Below are 21,053 nucleotides of genomic sequence, written 5' to 3' on the forward strand. Positions count from 1 at the left end.
GGCAGGAACGGCCCTTTCTGAAGCCAGTATGCTATTTTCTAGTCTGTTTATCCAGGTGAGCATTGACTCTGCTCTGGAGCACTTTGGAGGGAATTTTATACACAATGGCCACTACTGAAAAGCACCTTCCTGTCACCTTTTTTATGTAGAAGATGGATCAGTGCCGATCGCCATTCATACGGTGTCCTACCACTCCTCCAAAGTCTCCTCATTCGCCATTTTGAGTAGTTCTGCCAAAGTTGAGTACTCCCGGGCGCTTTATTGTAGGCCTACTTCAGACTGATCACAATCTCTTTAGTTTCCATTTTACTGGGTGGACTTGAGTTCGGTAGTCGTCGGATCGCCTAACATCTGCATAATCTTTCTTTGGTTCGTCACAGGTGAGTAACTTCTCAAAGTACCGAGCCATAATAGTGCAGTTATTTTATTGGTTAGACGCGGCTATCCACTTTCATTTCTAAAGCACAGACTAGGGGCTTGATATCCTTTCAGATTAGACTTGAACATTTGGTAGGAGTCCCTGAATTTTTTTTTTTTTTTTTTTTCGGAAATCATGATCAATCTATTCTAACTGTTGTTTCTCATAATTATGATTTTGCACTTCTTCCAGGTATTTGTTCTACGGGTCAACGCTTCATCGCAGACTCCATTCCGCCTTCTATGTTTCATTTCCTTACGTACCAGGATCGTAACATTGGCTGCTTGCTGGATCTCAGAAGCAGGCGATATCTGTCCACTTATTTGATTCAAATGTCAGTTGCTGGTGACTTTTAAGAACATCTTGATTGACTTTTAATCTTAATAATAATAATAATAATAATAATAATAATAATAATAATAATAATAATAATAGAGGCTTAACGTCCCATTAACCACTTTTACCGTTTTCGGAGAAGCCGAGGTGCCGGAATTTAGTCCGGCAGGAGCTCTTCTACGTACCAGTAAATCTACCGACATGAGACTGACGTATTTGAGTACCTTCAAATGCCACCGAACTGAGCCAGGATCGAACCTGCCAAATTGGGGTCAGGGGCCAGTGCCTCAACCGCCTGAGCCACTCAACTTTGTAAAATGGTATGTATTAATTTTATATCCGGCTTTGGGAGTCTTTCTCAGAGAGATGAAATTTATCTCAATCTTGGAGAAGCAGTGATGTAATCGAATTTTGCATTTCTCCGCACTTCGACGTAGCACTTGACGCCATTTTCTTTATATTTCTGGCTCTTCATCCATGATGCGAACGCGTGTTCAATGCAATACATTCCCAGTTTTCATTCAGTATTTCATGTTTCGAGTCTTGCCTAAGCCACCGACAAAGGAGGTCGCATTGAGCGGTGAGTCCCGGGAGGGGGAGTGGAGTACGAGAGTGTGGAGTGCTGGAAGGTCGCCGAGAAGTGGGCCGACAATGATTGGTATAGAGCAGTACAGAGCGACGATAGGAAGATGGCAGAGGAAAATGAAGAAAGAAGAAAAGAAGCCAGGTGAGTGTAAAATGGATATGGAGAGGAAAGGAGAACTATTGTTATCGGCAGCAGTGATTATAATTTTACTATGTATTGGGGGAGTCGAGTTGAACCTAGGCCCGTCATCTAGTAGAAATGAGGAAAGAGAAAATATGGACGCAATCAAAAGAGCTGTACGAGAGGTGTTGACAGAAGTTTGCCCTTTAGGGCAAATAAAAGAGATGATTGGAGAACAGACTAGTAAGATTGACGAAATGGAAGTATGGATAAGAGGGAAAACGGACGACATAGCAGCACAGGTGGGAAATAACACCGAGGAAGTTGTAGCATTAAGGGAAAAAGTAGGACGACTTGAAGAGGAGAATTTAAAGCTGAAAGTAGAAGTGGAAGCGAATATTTTATATAGAAGGAAGAAGTGCTTGTTTATTTATGGATTGCCTGAAGAGACGAGTGAAGCCAAAGTAATTACAACTTATAAAGTAGTGGACCTAATACAGGGAAAAATGAAAATAAATTTTAGTGAAGTGGATATTGACGATGTGCAGAGAGTGGGGAGAACTAGAGGCAATAGGCCTATAAAGGTTCAATTGTTTTCAACGTTGATGGCGGATATTGTGTTAGCAAATGCGGGAAATGTCCAGAGGGATAAAATATGGATAAGGAGAGACGTGGGAAGTGACGCGATCAGAAATGAGAGGCTACTCAGAAAACACAAGATACTGGCTGTAAAACAGGGGCTGAGGGCAACTATCAGAGGTCAAAATCTAGTGGTGTCAGACAGAAACTGGAAGAGAATCTGGTCTGTGGATAGATTGATGGATTTAGAATCGAAGTTAAAACAAGAGGGAGAAAAGGAGAGTAGTGCAATAAACTGTAGGCAAGTGAGGAGAAATACAAATAACAGTGTGCTGAGGATGGACTTAGAGATGAAGTCAAAGCGGGCTGAAGAAAAAGGGAGTAGTGCAGAGAGTAGTGGAGAGGATAGGCAAAATACAAGAAGTAACAGTTTACCGTGTGAAGAGAGACAGGGAGAGGTGTCAAGTGATAAAGTGACCAATAGCAGTGTTCGGAGTGAAGAAGTGCGGGTAGAAAGGACAAGTGAGAATGTGACTATTTGCAGGGAAGAGAGAAGTAAGGGAAGTGTCAGTGAAGTAAGGGAAAAGCAGGGTAAAAAGGGAACGGCAAGGTTAAGCTTTTTGAGTCTCGACCAGAATAGGGCCAGACTCAGGGACAGAGGTCTGAGAGAAATTTGGGGTTCAAGTGGACCATGGAGGAGTGGTGGTAGGGCTTGGTATGTATGATCATGTGTTATTTATTTGTGGGGGCTGATATATTGTGATGGAGAAGTGATGTATAAGTTATGATATGTTATAGGGTTGAAATGTGGTTTTGGAGAAGTGGTGGAATAATATGGCGGATGACAGAAGGTGAGTGTAATGGTAGAAGAAGTAGAGGTGGTATAAGAGGTGGAGTTGGTGTTGTATTGCTGAAATGTGGTGCCGGAAAATATTTAGGGCTTGGTATGATTATATGTTATGATTAATTATGAAGTGTTATATCGATGGAATTTGGTGTGGGAGAAGTGGTGATATAAGTAGAGGTGGTATATGATGTGGAGAGGTTATGATGGTATTTATTTGTGAAGGCTGAAATGTGGTGATTGATATTTGGAGCTGGAGGAGTGGTGATAAATGTGGTGTTGGAAAATATTGAGGGCTTGGTATTTATGATTATGTGTTATTTGGGGGCTGAAATGTTGTGATGGAGAAGTGATGTATAAGTTATGATATGTTATAGGGTTGAAATGTGGTGTTGGAGAAGTGGTGGTATAAGATGGTGGATGGCAGAAGGTGAGTGTAATGGGAGAAGAAGTAGAGGTGGTATAAGGGGTGGAGTTGGTGTTGTATTGCTGAAATGTGATGTCGGAAAATATTGAGGGCTTGGTATTTATGATTATATGCTATGATTAATTTATGAAGTGTTATGATATGTTATAGGGTTGAAATGTGGTGTTGGAAAAGTGGTGGTATAAGATGGCGGATGGCAGAAGGTGAGTGTAATGGTAGAAGAAGTAGAGGTGGTATAAGAGGTGGAGTTGGTGTTGTATTGCTGAAATGTGGTGTCGGAAAATACTGAGGGCTTGGTATTTAATTTATGAAGTGTTATATCGTTGGAATGTGGTGTGAGAGAAGTGGTGATATAAGTAGAGGTGGTATATGATGTGGAGTTGGTGTTGTTTATTAGGTTATGATGGTATTTATTTGTGAAGGCTGAAATGTGGTAATGGAGAAGTGGTATATTTATTGTTGATATTTGGAGTTGGAGGAGTGGTGGTAAATGTGGTGTTGGATAAGTGTTATATCGTTGGAATGTGGTGTGGGAGAAGTGGTGATATAAGTAGAGGTGGTATATAATGTGGAGTTGATGTTGTATTGCTGAAATGTGGTGTTGGAAGTATTGAAGGCTTAGTATTTATGATTAGGTGATGTATGGTTTGGTATTGAGATGGTTTATTTACGGCTGATTTCGTGGGAGTTGGGAGGTGGTATTGTTGTATTGGTGTCTGGTATTATGGAGTGTTGTGGCGGAGTGAAATGAAAGGAAGCAATGTTATCGCGGATTGGTGGAGGCTGTGGTATGATGGATTGGAATGCAATGACGGAATATTGTTGTTATTATTTAGCCTTTTACTATAGGAGGTGGAATCTGAAAGATTGAAAGCAATGTTAGTGTTATGGCTGGTTTGGAATGCAATCTGGTAATGTTGCTGTGGTAGCTTATTCTGGAGTAGGTCAGGGAACAATAGAGGTGATGAAAATGCTGAAGCAAGAAGGTTGCGCACGTGTGAGTGATAACAAGCAGGAAGTTGTAACACCAGCAGTAGAATGTAAACATTGACCAGGCTGTTGTGTAGATGGAGTTGGTTCTGGTATAGAACCGGGGCGTTATTGTTCATTTCATTTTATTTTATTTTGTATATGGTGGAGAGGGGTGGCTTAGGTTGGACTACGTTTATTAATCTTATTAGTTATTTATTTATTTATTATTATTATTGTGAACATGTATTCGGGGCTGAACGCCTGTTTTGTTCATTAATAAATACAAAATACAAATATTTCATGTTTCGAATCAAGAGATACACTGACTGACAGAGCAAATGCAACACCAAAGAAGGAGTGGTCAGAACTTTATGCCAATTGCACGGTAGACTGACGTCACTGAGGTATGCTCATGATGTGAAATGCGCCGCTGTGCTGCGCACGTAGCGAACGATAAATGGGACACGGCGTTGGCGAATGGCCCACTTCGTACCGTGATTACTCAGCCGACAGTCATTGTAGAACGTGTTGTCGTGTGCCACGAGACACGTATATAGCTAAGAATGCCAGGCCTCCGTCAACGGAGGCATTTCCAGCAGACAGACGACTTTACGAGGGGTATGGTAATCGGGCTAAGAAGGGCAGGTTGGTCGCTTCGTCAAATCGCAGCCGATACCCATAGGGATGTGTCCACGGTGCAGCGCCTGTGGCGAAGATGGTTGGCGCAGGGACATGTGGCACGTGCGAGGGGTCCAGGCGCAGCCCGAGTGACGTCAGCACGCGAGGATCGGCGCATCCGCCGCCAAGCGGTGGCAGCCCCGCACGCCACGTCAACCGCCATTCTCCAGCATGTGCAAGACACCCTGGCTGTTCCAATATCGACCAGAACAATTTCCCGTCGATTGGTTGAAGGAGGCCTGCACTCCCGGCGTCCGCTCAGAAGACTACCATTGACTCCACAGTATAGACGTGCACGCCTGGCATGGTGCCGGGCTAGAGCGACTTGGATGAGGGAATGGCGGAACGTTGTGTTCTCCGATGAGTCACGCTTCTGTTCTGTCAGTGATAGTCACCGCAGACGAGTGTGGCGTCGGCGTGGAGAAAGGTCAAATCCGGCAGTAACTGTGGAGCGCCCTACCGCTAGACAACGCGGCATCATGGTTTGGGGCGCTATTGCGTATGATTCCACGTCACCTCTAGTGCGTATTCAAGGCACGTTAAATGCCCACCGCTACGTGCAGCATGTGCTGCGGCCGGTGGAACTCCCGTACCTTCAGGGGCTGCCCAATGCTCTGTTTCAGCAGGATAATGCCCGCCCACACACTGCTCGCATCTCTCAACAGGCTCTACGAGGTGTACAGATGCTTCCGTGGCCAGCGTACTCTCCGGATCTCTCACCAATCGAACACGTGTGGGATCTCATTGGACGCCGTTTGCAAACTCTGCCCCAGCCTCGTACGGACGACCAACTTTGGCCAATGGTTGACAGAGAATGGAGAACCATCCCTCAGGACACCATCCGCACTCTTATTGACTCTGTACCTCGACGTGTTTCTGCGTGCATCGCCGCTCGCGGTGGTCCTACATCCTACTGAGTCGATGCCGTGCGCATTGTGTAACCTGCATATCGGTTTGAAATAAACATCAATTATTCGTCCGTGCCGTCTCTGTTTTTTCCCCGACTTTCATCCCTTTCGAACCACTCCTTCTTGGTGTTGCATTTGCTCTGTCAGTCAGTGTATATTCCACTCTTCTCGGGTGAAAGGCCCAAACGTACCCAAAGACAATTATTTTAACTCTCGCAATGGGAGTGACGTTGACTAGTGTAAGAGCACCATCAGCCGATTCCCGACCACTTTTAATTCAAGCGAATCAGTAAAGAATCGAATTATTTCCGCATCATTTGAAATTTCCTAGTAAAAATTTTACCAAGCTTGACACAAAATTTCACATTACTACGACAAGCGTGTCGGTGCAATATTATAGACGTAAAGTTGTAGGAAACAAACGAAATAATTAACATTCTAAGAACATGGTAAAAAATAAATATAGTTTCACCACCTAATCAATACGCAACATTAAAATCTAAAAAGATTATTTATGGAACCAAAGTGGACATGTTTTGGCTCTTTGAGCCATCATAAGCACAAGAACACTTAAATAAAAATTATTTTTTTGATAGTAGCTTTACGTCGCACCAACACAGATAGGTATTATGGCAATGATGAGGTAGAAAAGGGCTAGGAGTTGAAAGGAAGTGGCCGTGGTCTTAATTAGGTTACAGCCCCAGCATTTGTCTGGTGTGAAAATGGGAAACCACGGAAAACCACCTTCGGGACTGCCGACAGTGGGATTCGAACCCACTATCTTCCGGGATGCAAGCTCACAGTTGCGCGCCCCTAACCGCATGGCCAACTCGCCCGGTTTAAATAAGATTAAAAGCACATTAGCATTTAGATGTACAAAACGATTTTAACATAATTACATTCAAAGGAAGATTATGAATGCAGTATTGGTATTTGAGACAATTCAAAATGAACCTTATACTGGGATAGATACGCATATGCTTATGAGATGAAAATGACGTCACAATCGTACAACAGTTATTGAACATACTGAAATCCTTACAAAAGTCAAACTAATTCAAAATAAACCAGAAACAAAGAATAAAATCATATTTTAGAGAACGCAATCAGTAGGAACAATAATGCACGGGCATACAAAATATACATAAAAACTTCTCAAACATCACACATAATACACAATGAATTGAACCACCCGTATACATACAAACTAGCAGGACTGAGTGCATTGATTTGATACACTGAGCAATTTCCATACCAATGAGCACAACAAATATCAGTAACGGAGTACAATCAATAAAACTGTGGCACAGTGAATCAATTATTAAATAAACAAAGAAATTATACAAGAAAACACACACATGAAAAAGGAAAACGCATTGTCCTCAACTACGTGAACAAGAACACCTACAAAATAGCAAATATTTTCAAAAACTACGCCTAAAAGTGGTCTTTCGAACGAACAACACACTGTAAGGTCACATCTACAAATGCAATCTAAACAAAAAGAAACTTTTATCCAAATCAGGAATTTACAAACTCTAACATCAAACTGAACCCTCACATATATAAACAAAACAAAATATAATTTCTACACAAAATACAAAAATACAAAAATTCGATTACATACAATCAGCATTCGGCCATCGAAGAACATTTATACGACAGCTCACACAATTTCACAGATATCAACACAGATATAAAAATTTTACACATCGAAAGTAAAAGAAAATCATTAACCATTAAAGAAGCAACATAAATTCACGTCAGAATAAAAGCCAAACAAACCAACCAACACATTTCCACAGTAATATAATTAGTGCTTAATAAATCCCACAGGTGCTACTCTGATGCTAATCGTCTGGAATGTGGCTTACGTGCATCAAATTCTCGGATTTAGGTGGCGTTCTCGCTAACCGAAGTGTTTTATTAGGTTAATATTTATCATTAAAAATGGCATATAAGGAGCTCTTTAATTCATTGCTACATTTTTATTTCAACCAAAGTCATTATCATACATTCAAACTTCAACACACATCAAAACAAATATAACAATATAACATAACACTTGGTCTCCCCTCTTCACTGTACAAGGTTATTGCCTTCCAGCTTCCCTCAACACCTACATAGCAAACCGAGACCACAACTCTTTGATATTTTTCTATTTTTGTTTTCTCTTTAGTGCCTAATGAATCCCATCGGAGGTTACTCTGACGTTCTGAGTCGACCTGAAGAGTACCTTTTTAACAAATCTTGCCTCTTTGTTACTTGCGATGTAAGTAACTCGTTTCCCTGCAATGTATTTTAAGTTATAGGCCATATTCTTTTGCATGGAATCCATACTCCATGATATCAGAAAACAATTACCCTAACTACAATCAAATATTAATTTTTGCAAGAATTGTATATTGGTGCTGTACAAAATACAAATTTTGCAATAAAATAATGCACCAAGCGAGTTGATCGTGCGGTTAGGGTCGCGCAGCTGGGAGCATGAATTCGGGAGATCGCGGGTTCGAACCCCACAGTCGGCAGCCCTGAAGATGATTTTCTATGGTTTCCCCATTTTTACACCAAGAAAATGCTGGGGCTGTGCATTAATTAAGGCCGCGGCCGCTTCCTTCCCACTCCTAGCCCTCTTCTTTCCCATCGTCTCCATAAGACCTGTCTGTGGCGGTGCGACGTAAAGCAGCTTTAAAAAATGAAATAATGCAGATTTAGAAATTTCGAAATAATTTTGATTGAGCCCCGGCGTAGACTTTAACAATGCATTTATGTTTCCTGTTGAACATTTATGTCCTTGCACTGGAATGCCTAGGAGTTATGTCGGCAACTTGTCCATCCACGCGGTACGTAAGCATGCATACGTTCCAGGCGTTCTAACTAGGGATACGAATGGACTTCTCTACTCAACATATACATGCTTAGTAGTGAAAAATATTGTTGTTTTATGAATTCGTACTACATCAGCGTAACAAAGCATTCGCGATGATTAAACAAGGCTCAAGAAAAATCGCTGAAAGTAGCAGTGATTAATTTGATAACTCTTTGTTTCTCTCGCGGTTAATGGTATGTACTATAGCTTGCCCCAGCGTTGGAACTCTCAGGAATGTATACATTTATGCCCGGATGCACCATTATCGGTAAATATCAGAGTTACAAGGCCGTAGTAAAACTCTTACCGTGGTATTGTCATTATCATGTAGCACCATTGCTAATCCTTAGTTTCGAAACCGCGATTTCTTGACACTCGTGTTTCTCACAAATATTCAACGCGAAATTAATTCAAAGTAGTATTCAGAACACAGTGATGAGTCAAACAGTAACTTATATTTAATTTATCGAGAAGGCAGTGATATTTTTGACGGTCATGTGTCCCTAATTTATCCAGTTCCCAGTTGCTTTGTCTGGAATCGTCCGCTGTCATTTTATTTCAAGGACAAATATGATTTTTTACTTGTGTGAAAAATGTTTTTATAATCATTTTTCTCGTTGTCAGCATCATTGTAATGTTTTTATCATATCTTATAATACAGCCCTTTATTTCTAATTGAATTAATTTTGTTTCGTTAGGTTGCTTTGGGTTAATTTATCAATATCATCTGATATGGAAAAGGAAAAGGCGAACGAGATGACTGAATTTTAGTGCATTTGAAACTAAAGTGCTCACTGATTTAGATTACTTCTTAGGGAATAGGATTATTTCTATGAGTTGGAAACTCGAGTTGGTTAATCACCTATTAACTGTAACAAGGACGCCGCAACCTCTTTCTCTCTGTTCATCATCCTCAAAATATTGTATATATACGATATATGGTGCTAAATCCATTTTAACGACAACATTGCGGCACTTTGGATGCACACAATGAGAGGTTTATATCGCTCACTCACGACCAGTAAATATTTAAATCGGATCACGACACTTTAGATGCACGTAATATATAATTTACTCGTGAGAATATCTAGCGTACGTTGTCCATAAAGCCTCGTTTAGCTGCTTAACCGCTCGCTCACGACCGGTTAACTTTTAAACGCGCTGAAACGTCACAAATTTCAAAACCGAGCTTGATGCAACAGAAACTCAACTTAACCATTTTACCATCTATCACAGTTACGTCATAACAGAGGTTGACGCCCCCGAGCATTACACTCTCAATGACGTGACACGTGATGTTCCTTATCCTACGGCAATGAATTATGATTTCGGAGTTAGAAATTATATGCAAAGTAAACTAATCGATATCAGTAGATCGTAGTAAATTCAAAAATGTTCTAAACTGCAAAAAAACAAATGAAATTCAATGTCTATTTGCGATGCATTTTCAAGTGTTTGTTGATATAATGTTACACTCCAATTATGTGTATTATTTCATTACCAGCTGCCTCTGTTGATCAGTGGTAGAGTGCCGCTCTCCGGATCACAAAAAAGCGGGTTCAAACCCGACAGAGGCAGTCGGATTTTTGAAGGGCGGAAAGAAGTCCATTCGACACTCCACGCCACACGATGTCGGCATGTAAAACATATCTGGTTACACATTTGGTGTTCACCCGACAAAATTCTTTAAAAACTCAGCCATAGACGCCCATGAGAAATTCCGTTTACTCTGCCATCTAATAGGCCTAAGTAAAACGGCACGTCGAAATGAACGAGCACGCAGCTAGATGGAGTCAAATTTAATTGTCTCGACGCGGCAGCTCAGGTCATACGATTGTTATTATTTCATTACCTCGAAATTCATCAAATACGTTCGTGGGAAATGAAATGAAATGGCGTATGGATTTTAGTGCCGGGATGTGTCCGAGTACTTCGGTGCAGGTGGATATTTGACTCCCGCAGGCGACCTGCGCGTCGTAATGAGGATGAAATGATGATAAAGACGTCACATACACCCAGTCCCCGTGCCAGGGGAATTAACCAATTAAGGTTCCGAACCCGAGACCCCTGTGACCAAAGGCCAGCACGCTATTTAGCCATGGAGCTGGACACATCCGTGGGGATATTAATGAACAACATGATAAAATGTCAAACATAATATAATGACCCCAAGTTCATGCAAACTCAAGGTACGAGTCCCTCCCCTACGATTTTCGACAAAACCGACGTGACATAAACCCATCGGGAGTTCGTTTACGAGCCTGTGAGTCTACCAACTCGAGGCTATTTTTATCACCTTCAAATACCCCATGTGTGAGCCTGTATCGAACCCACCAATTTGAGATCAGAAAGTCAGTGCTCAACCAACTGAAGTAATGTCTGGATGGCTCTTGTATTCTACGATGCCCCTCCACAGGGAGAAATCCCAAACTAATCAGCGCTGTAATGACCGCGACTCTAATATAACTATCAATCACATCTGTCATACAGTACATTGAGACTATCCTGGAGGGAATATCACGATGAATATTGGCTGATAGACGTATTAGAATGTTTTTATAAAATATAAGCTCTTCGACATTTAAAAACTTTTAAGTATATGTTTATATCGGTCTAGGAAGCCGGGAGTAACGGCCGAGAAGATTCATTGTGCTGACCACACGACATATCATAATCTGCAGGACTTCGGCTGAACGGTGGTCGCTTGGTTGGCCATGGCCTTTCGGGGCTCTTGTGCCATGTAGTTTTGATTGTTAACTTGACAGTAGCTGGCACATCACTAGAACAAGTCCAACGCTTTCAGTATCTCGGCAGCGAACTTGATCAAAGCTGGAACAATGCTGTTGAAATTAGCTCCCGGACTGACCAAGCAAGGACTGCATTCAAGAGAATGAGTAAACTTCTTTGTAACAAGGAGTTAATATCAATCTCCGTCTCCCTTTACTTTGGTGTTATGTATTTTCTGTCTTACTTTATGGTGCTGAGACTTGGACTCTAACACAGAACTCTACCTAAAAACTTCGATCCTTTGAGATGTGGTGCTACCGACACCTGCTCAGAATCAAAAAGTAAAAACTTGAGTATCTTGACCATACCATTCGAAATAATAAATGTAGGCTCCTTCAGCTTATCTTGCAAGGTAATGAAGGAAGAAGAAGTAGGGGAAGAAGGAGAATATCTTGGCTACGGAATTTACGAGAATGGTATGGCTGAGTACCCCCACTATTTTCCGAGTTGCTGAGAACAAGAACCAGATCGCCCGATGACAGCCGACATCCAATGACAATATGGTACAAAAAGAAGAAGAAGATGTTTATATCCGACAAACATAAAGTGCGTTACATATTTTCATTGTTTGAATAAAAGCTCGTAAAGTTCTGAAATATAAATCTATAGAGACAAAGACAGCCTACTTGTCTTGGAAGGGCAAAGGTCTCCCACTAGAGCGCAGCTGTTTCTCCTCTACTGCGGTGAGCTGAACCGTACTAGGGTCGTATCAAGTTTTTGTAAACAGGAAATTTTGTGCATAGATACAGTATGATTGTTTTTTCACATATTTGCTAATTTCGCTAATTCACCCACATAACGCCTGAAGTTGCAGTAATTCTATTATGCTTTGACGTTCTTCTTTCTGAATTCGTTTGATCACCCAATGTTGTCTGCAAATTTTTCATTCGTTTTGAAGTCCGCTTTCCATAGTTTTACGTGTACTTTGTTTCTTGCCATTCTTGACATTGCGGACCTGCTTGTGCTATGTAGAAGTCTACTTATCGTCGTCTTATTCTGCTTCTCTGATGTTTGCCAAAGCGTGTGTTGCAGATGAGGGTTTTTATATTCATCTGTCGTAATGCATCCTCGATATGAACTCACCATTTCCATTCCTGTATGAGGAACCATTCCTACGATGTTTCTTGTTGGAGATATTTGTAAATCCGCCTCTGTGGTGTAGTGGTTAGTGTGATTAGCTGCCACCCCCCGGAGGCGAGGGTTCGATTCCCGGCTCTGCCACGATACGTCAAAAGTGGTACGAGGAAAACGGGGGTCCACTCAGCCTCGGGAGGTCAACTGAGTAGAGATGGGTTCGATTCCCTCGTCAGTCATCCTCGAAGTGATTTTCCGTGGTTTCTCACTCCTCCTCGAGGCAAATGCCGGGATGGTACCCAACTTAAGACCACGGCCGCTTCCTTCCTTCCTCCTTGTCTATACCATCCAATCTTCCCATCACCCACAAGGCCCCTATTCAGCATAGCAGGTGAGGCCACCTGGGTGAGGTACTGGTCCTCTTCCCCATTTTTATCCCCTGACCCAAAGTCTCACGCTCCAGGACACTGCCCTTAAGGCGGTAGAGGTTGTATTCCTCAGTGAGTCGAGGGAAAACCCACCGCGGAGGGTAAACAGATTAAGAAAGAAAGAAAGAAAGAAAGAAAGAAAGAAAGAAAGAAAGAAAGAATGAAAATTTAGGAATCGAAAGAATCGAAGGGAGAATGAAAAGGAAACGCGGTCTAGAGTGGTCTGAGGAGACAGCAGGCCTCGTCGTAAATAATAATAATAATAATAATAATAATAATAATAATAATAATAATAATAATAATAATAATAATAATAATGGTTCATGTTTTTGGGTTACTGCAGTCACGTCCTAGTTCGTGAACAATGGGCAACGGCTGAGTGGCCTAGTAAGTGGTCCTGAGAGTCGGGATACCAGTTGCTATGGAATGGGAGTGGGCATCTCGGACATATTCTGAGTCCTGGCCCTCCTTGTGCTCAGGCGGCTAGGACTATACAATCCACCGGTGGTCCATAACCCGTTAGAGGAGAGATCCTCACTTGAACTATCTGCAAGGAGGGTAGCATCCTGCTTCATGAATTTACGGAGTTCAGAACATTTTAAGCAAGCCTTGGACCTATGGGAGTAACGGAGTCCCACTCCCATTTGACAGGCGAGGGACTTCTTGGAAACAACTTGGCGAACGAAATGGAATTCTATGGGGAGCTATCAATATTAATGGGGCTTATGGAAGAAAGAAAGTAAGAACTGGCTGAGTCAGCAAAGAGGATGCATCTGGATGTGCTAGGAGTAAGTGATATTCGGGTCAGGGGAGATAACGGGAAGAGATAGGAGATTATAAAGTGTACTTGACGGGTGTTAGAAAGGCAAAGGCAGAGTGTGTGCTGGGGCTCTTTATCAGGAAAAACATTGCACGTAACATAGTTTCTGTTAGGCACGTAAATGAGCGAATGATGTGGGTAGATTTGTCAGTTGGAGGAATTAGGACAAGAATTGTGTCCGTGTATTCACCATGTGAGGGTGCAGATGAGGATGTTGACAAGTTTTATGAAGCATTGAGTGACATCGTGGTCAGGGTCAACAGCAAGGATAGAATAGTGCTAATGGGCGATTTCAATGCGAGAGATGGGAATAGAACTGAAGGATAAAAAAGGGTGATTGGTAAATGTGGGGAAGATATGGAAGCTAATGGGAATAGGAAGCGTTTGGTGGACTTCTGTGCTAGTATGGGTTTAGCTGTTACGAATACATTCTTCAAGCATAAGGCTATTCACCGCTGTACATGGGAGGCTAGGGGTACCAGATCCACAACAGACTATATCTAAACAGACTTCGAATTCAGGAAATCCGTTAGGAATGTACGAGTTTTCCGGGGATTTTTCGATGATACAGACCACTATCTGATCTGTAGTGAACTAAGTAACACTAGGCCTAGGGTAGAGAAAATGAAATCTGTCTGCAAACGAATAAGGGTAGAAAATCTCCAGGACGAGGAAATTAGACAGACGTACATGGATATGATTAGTGAGAAGTTTCGAACAGTAGACAGTAAGCAGGTTCAGGATATAGAAAGTGAATGGGTGGCATACAGGGATGCTGTAGTAGAAACAGCAACGGAATGCCTAGGGACAACTGTGTGTAAAGATGGTAAAAGGCGAGCATCTTGGTGGAATGATGAAGTGAGAGCAGCTTGTAAACGTAAAAAGAAGGCTTATCAGAAATGGATCCAAACAAGGCCGAGGCAGACAGGGATTTGTATGTAGATGAAAGAAACAGAGCGAAGCAAATAGTTGTTGAATCCAAAAAGAAGTCATGGGAAGATTTTGGTAACAACCTGGAAAGGCTAGTTCAAGCAGCAGGGAAACCTTTCTGGATAGTAATAAAGAATCTTAGGAAGGGAGGGAAAAAGGAAATGAACAGTGTTTTGAGTAATTCAGGTGAACTCATAATAGATCCCAGGGAATCACTGGAGAGGTGGAGGGAATATTTTGAACATCTTCTCAATGTAAAAGGAAATCATCTTGGTGGTGTTGTGAACAGCAAGCTCATGGGGAGGAGGAAAATGATGTTGGTGAAATTATGCTTGAGGAAGTGGAAAGGATGGTAAATAAACTCCATTGTCACAAGGCAGCAGGAATAGATGAAATTAGACCTGAAATGGTGAAATATAGTGGGAAGGCTGGGATGAAATGGCTTCCTAGAGTAGTAAAATTAGCATGGAGTGTTGGTAAGGTATCTTCAGATTGGGCAAAAGCAGTAATTGCATCTATCTATAAGCAAGGGAACAAGAAGGATTGCAACAACTATCGAGGTATCTCTTTGATTAGTGTACCAGGCAAAGTATTCACTGGCATCTTGGAAAGGAGGGTGCAATCAGTCGTTGGAAGGAAGTTGGATGAAAACCAGTGTGGTTTCAGACCACAGAGAGGCTGTCAGGATCAGATTTTCAGTATGCGCCAGGTAATTGAAAAATGCTACAAGAGGAATAGGCAGTTGTCTTTATGTTTCGTAGATCTAGAGAAAGCATATGACAGGGTACCGAGGGAAAAGATGTTCGCCATACTGGGGAACTATGTAATTAAAGGTAGATTATTAAAAGCAATCAAAGGCATTTATGTTGACAATTGGGCTTCAGTGAAAATTGATGGTAGAATGAGTTCTTGGTTCAGGGTACTTACAGGAGTTAGACAAGGCTGTACTCTTTCACCTTTGCTGTTCGCAGTTTACATGGATCATCCGCTGAAAGGTATAAAATGGCAGGGAGGGATTCAGTTAGGTAGAAATGTAGTAAGCAGTCTGGCCTATGCTGACGACTTGGTCTTAATGGCAGACTGTGCCGAAATCCTGCAGTGGAATATCTTGAAACTTGAAAATAGGTGCAATGAGTATGGTATGAAAATTAGCCTCTCGAAGACTAAATTGATGTCAGTAGATAAGAAATTCAACAGAACTGAATGTCAGATTGGTGATACAAAGCTGGAACAGGTCGATAATTTCAAGTATTTAGGTTGTGTATTCTCCCAGGATGGTAATATAGTAAGTGAGATTGAATCAAGGTGTCGTAAAGCTAATGCAGTGAGCTCGCAGTTGCGATCAACAGTATCCTGTAAGAAGGAAGTCAGCTCCCAGACGAAACTATCTTTACATCGGTCTGTTTTCAGGCCAACTTTGCTTTACGGGAGCGAAAGCTGGGTGGACTCAGGATATCTTATTCAGAAGTTAGAAGTAACAGACACGAAAGTAGCAAGAATGATTGCTGGTACAAACAGTTGGGAACAATGGCAGGTGAGTACACGGAATGAGGAGATAAAGGCTAATTTAGGAATGAACTCGATGGATGAAGCTGTACGCATAAAACTGCTTCGGTGGTGGGGTCATGTGAGTCGAATGGAGGAAGATAGTTTACCTAGGAGAATAATGGACTCTGCTATGGAGGGTAAGAGAAGTAGAGGTAGACCAAGACGACGATGGTTAGACTCGGTTTCTAACGATTTAAAGATAAGAGGTATAGAACTAAATGAGGCCACAACACTAGTTGCAAACAGAGGATTGTGGCGACGTTTAGTAAATTCACAGAGGCTTGCAGACTGAACGCTGAAAGGCTTAACAGTCTATAATGATAATGTATGTATAATAATAATAATAACAATGTTCGGGTAAATGAATGTCCACCTAGCGTACGTCGTACTATAGTTAGCACTTGCAACCGATTTACGATAATCAAGACATGAAAACATACTGAAGCAGAAAAATACTGGGTCGGTAGATGCAGAGTGGGTTTCGGCCCTTGGGTTCCGTCCCTTAAGAGGCCACGGCTGGTCCGTGGTCCAACAACTCTGTACTCTGACCGGCCAACCGTGCATAGGAGAGGAGGCCACGGCTCTACAGTGGCTCTCCGCCTCTGCATTCGGGAGACGGGACAGGGCTGGACCTCACGGTTGGCCCCAACCGTCGGCTGTCCTGAGAATGGTTTTCCGTGGTTTTCCATTCTCCTGCACTAAGGCGAATGCCGGGACAGTTCGTACTTTAGGCCCCTTCAGGGGAGGAATGAAAACGTTTAGTAGTAGAAAAATACTACGTCGACGGATGCAGAGACGGGGTGGCCACGACTGATCCGTGGTTCTGAAACTCAGCATTTCGACCGAGCAACCGAGCAGAGGATTTGCGGCAACTGCTCTTACACCTCTGCATTCGGAAGACGGAGAGGGGCTGGTCACCACTGCCGGCTGTAGTGAGAATGGTCTTCCGTGGTTGCCCATTCTCCTGCTCAAAGGCCGGAAAAGTTCCATGTACAAGCCAACCCCCTCATTTTCACCACATATCTCCTTCATTGTATCAAATCTCTCTGGTCAGAGATAGGGCGTTACTCTCTAGGTGGCCTGACTCTCCCTTCAATGGAGGATTGAAAACTTACATTAGGTTAAAAGACATGTATGGCAATCGTGGCTGAAGTGGCAAGTTGCTGGTTACAAATCAGTATTTACAGTGGATGGGAGGTTCGAATCCATTCGTACGCAATTATTTGCCGCGACAGTTCCTATTTTAGGCCACGACTGCACCCACCTCACCTTCTCTGAAAATCACACCATCACAAATCTCCTGACCTGAGAGACGTGTTACTGTCTAGTAGACCCACCGTACTCTGCCCTGGCGCGGAACGAAACATTTCAGCCCCACCCCAAAATTACAGGCTGCATAACAACAGTCAAAACTAATCTGATGTTGTGCTGACGGACAAGGAGTCAAATGATCGACTAATGAAATAAGAGAGATCCTGTATCGACATGGAGATGTTGTTCTGTTAGTGGCGGCAGCAATAAGACAAATTCTCCACCAGCTGTGTCATCTACTTCATCATCTAAACGGACACGCATACTGAACTAGAGAAAATAGTGGTATTAGAAACCTACAGTACTCTAAAGAACGTGCCGAGTTGGGATTGAAAGAAACAAAAGGAAGGAAAATCGAAAAGTGAACAGAATTTCACTAGGACCGGATATTAACTCCAATTATTTTTCATAAACTTTACTCTGCTCTTCGTAAGTTGCCTAGATTGACAAAAATGTGTGGAGTACTTTCTTAATCCGTTCATCCTCTATGTTGGTTCTTCCCTCGGACACAGCGAGGGACCCCACCTCTTCCATCTCAAGGGCAGTGTCCTGGAACGTGAGACTTTTGGTCGAAAATACGACCTTACCTCAAGATACGACCTTACCTCGATATGCTGAGCAGAAGCCTTGTTTGGGGATGAGACGATTGGAAGAGAGAGACAAAGAAGAGGGAAGGAAGTGGCCATGGCCTTCAGTTAGGTACCATCCCGGCATTTGCCCGGAGGAAAAGTGAGAAACCACGGAAAACCACTTCGAAAATGGGTGAGGTGGAAATCGAACGCCCCTCTACTCAGCTGACTTTGCGAAGCTGAGTGAACCCCGTTCCAATCCTCGCACCACGTTTCGAATTTCGTGGCAGAGCCGGGAATCGAACCCGTGCCTACCGGGGTGGCAGCTAATCTCCACTAACCACTACACCACATAGGCGGACTGTGGAGCACTTAATACTGTAAATCACGAGCTAAGAATATTAGAGTATACAGAAATGGTCTCAAAACTACAACAGATTCCTTTAATTTCATTTGTAGACTGTAAAATTAATCAATATCAAATTATCTATGAAAAAACCTACAACCTGTTTTCCAGTCTTTGACCGGGTCAGGGATGTAATGAATGAATCATATATAGGCTATTAGTACGATGGGGTCGCCACTCCCAAAGTGATTTATTAATGACTGATAGATACTATGAAATGAGAATGGAGAGTGTTGCTGGAATGAAAGACGACAGGGAAAACCGGAGTACCCGGAGAAAAACCTGCCCCGCCTCCGCTATGTCCAGGACAAATCTCACGTGGAGTGACCGGGATTTGAACCACGGTATCCAGCGGTGAGAGGCCGACGCCACGGAGGCTGTCCTGAATTATCTATAATGGTTCTTAATGGTACTTAGATAATCTTCCATAGCGCATAAACACAATTCATTAATCAGCGTGTGTCTCAGGCGGAACTATTTACAGAAACTGGTAATTACGGGATACCGACAAAACCCGATAATATCTTTATAATAATGTATAATAATAGTAAATTGTTTTATTATGATTTTACATTTTTAATTGTTTTATTATTATTATAATTTATTAATGCCATTGGTTTTACTCGTACTCTTTTCAGAAATGTTGAAGTGCCGGAATTTTGTTTCTTGGATGTTCTTCCACGTGCCAGTGAATTTACCGTCACGGGACTGACGTATTTGAGCACCTTCAAATACCACCGGACTGTACCGACTTTAGTTCAGCAGTACAGTACTTATACTGTCTAAGCCACAAAAAACCAAACGAAACCCCATGGCACAACAGCCCGGAAGGGCCCCACCCTACCAAGCAACCGCTGCTCAGCCCAAAGGCCTGCAGATAACCAGGTGTCGTGTCCTCTCGACCATTATTCTTGGCTTTCTATACCAGGGCCGCCATCTAACTCCTCCATTGTAGTCACGTAGGCTGAGTAGACCTCGAACCAGTCCTCAGTTCCAGGTAAAAATTCCTGATCTGGCCGGGAATCGACCATGGAGCCTCCGAGTAACAGACAGGCATGCTATGCCAACGCCGTGGGACTGCCTAAAATAATAATAATAATAATAATAATAATAATAATAATAATAATAATTATAATAATAATAATAATAATAATAATCTGTATATTAAAGAGTTTACTAAAACGGCTTTATCAAATCCGTCCGTCCATTTTACTGGACCGATTTGCTTCGTTTTTGTTTTATTCTGTCCGGAATTACCTGACGCTGACTCATGAGATATTGTTAGGTCGCTAAGTTCATCCAACCGTTAGTAATCACAAAATAAAATCATTAAATGGTCACTCCAATAATTCCATGAGAAGGCTTGCCAAAACCCGCAATACATTCTGTACTTAGCAGGTTCCTAAGCGACTAACACTTTCATTAATATTCTGATATGTGTGATTTTCAAAGTCATTGACTTTCATTAATATTCCGATATATGTGATTTTCATTCTGAGTAATGTCATTGACTTTCATTAACATTCTGATACATAAGGTTTTTATTCTACGCAATGTTATTGCATACAGTCATGTTTGATTACTACCTGTCAAGCCAGATTATACACTTCCTCTGATCATGGAAGAATATTATTCTGTGCTATATTCTCTTTGATTCTCTGACCTTCTCCAACTTCTAAATACACTCAACAGATGGCAGAACTTCTTTAACAACTTACATGCTGCAAACAAAAAGCATCAACGTACGCACAGACGGTAAGGTATCACGTCGCCTAGGCTTCTGTATGACCATCACTAGTAATAAAGCGCAGGGACGGCCTTTTGAAGAAGTGGGTAGTGTACTTAGCCGAACCAGTATTCAGTCACGGCCTTTTGTATGTTGCACTGTCTCGGGCAAGATCGTTTGAAAGGGTTAAAATGCGGATACGCCTGGATGATAGAAGCGAAATGAATACTGTATGGAAAGAAGTGTTACAAACTACTCGTATATTAAGAATGAATCAGTTATTATGTAAAAGTAAAGCAAAGCAAAGTAAAGTCTTCTCCGTACAGGCCATGAAGGACCTTGGAGGAGTGGAAGGTAAAGGCTTCCACTATCCGTAACCTCGGCACTTGATGGGGTAGAGTGGTTAGCTCTACGCCCGGCAGCCTTTGCCCCCAGGAATTTACCTGGGACTCATTCTTGGTGTAGGCTGAGTGAACCACAGGGCCATATGCACCTCCGGAAGTGGAAATGTAATTTCTTAAATTTTAGGACTTCCTGACGGGGATTCGAACCCACGTCCTTCCGGGCGAACTGAGCACGCCTTTACCGCCTCGACCAGGCAGCCCCTTCAAGTTACTATATACCGGTATTAAATGTTCATAAAATTATAGGAAATGACACAGGAAAAATATTTGACTACGCCAGGCATTTCAATACAAACTATCTGACCAATTT

This window comes from Anabrus simplex, chromosome 1 (assembly GCF_040414725.1).
Source record: "Anabrus simplex isolate iqAnaSimp1 chromosome 1, ASM4041472v1, whole genome shotgun sequence".
Classification (NCBI taxonomy): Eukaryota; Metazoa; Arthropoda; class Insecta; order Orthoptera; family Tettigoniidae; genus Anabrus; species Anabrus simplex.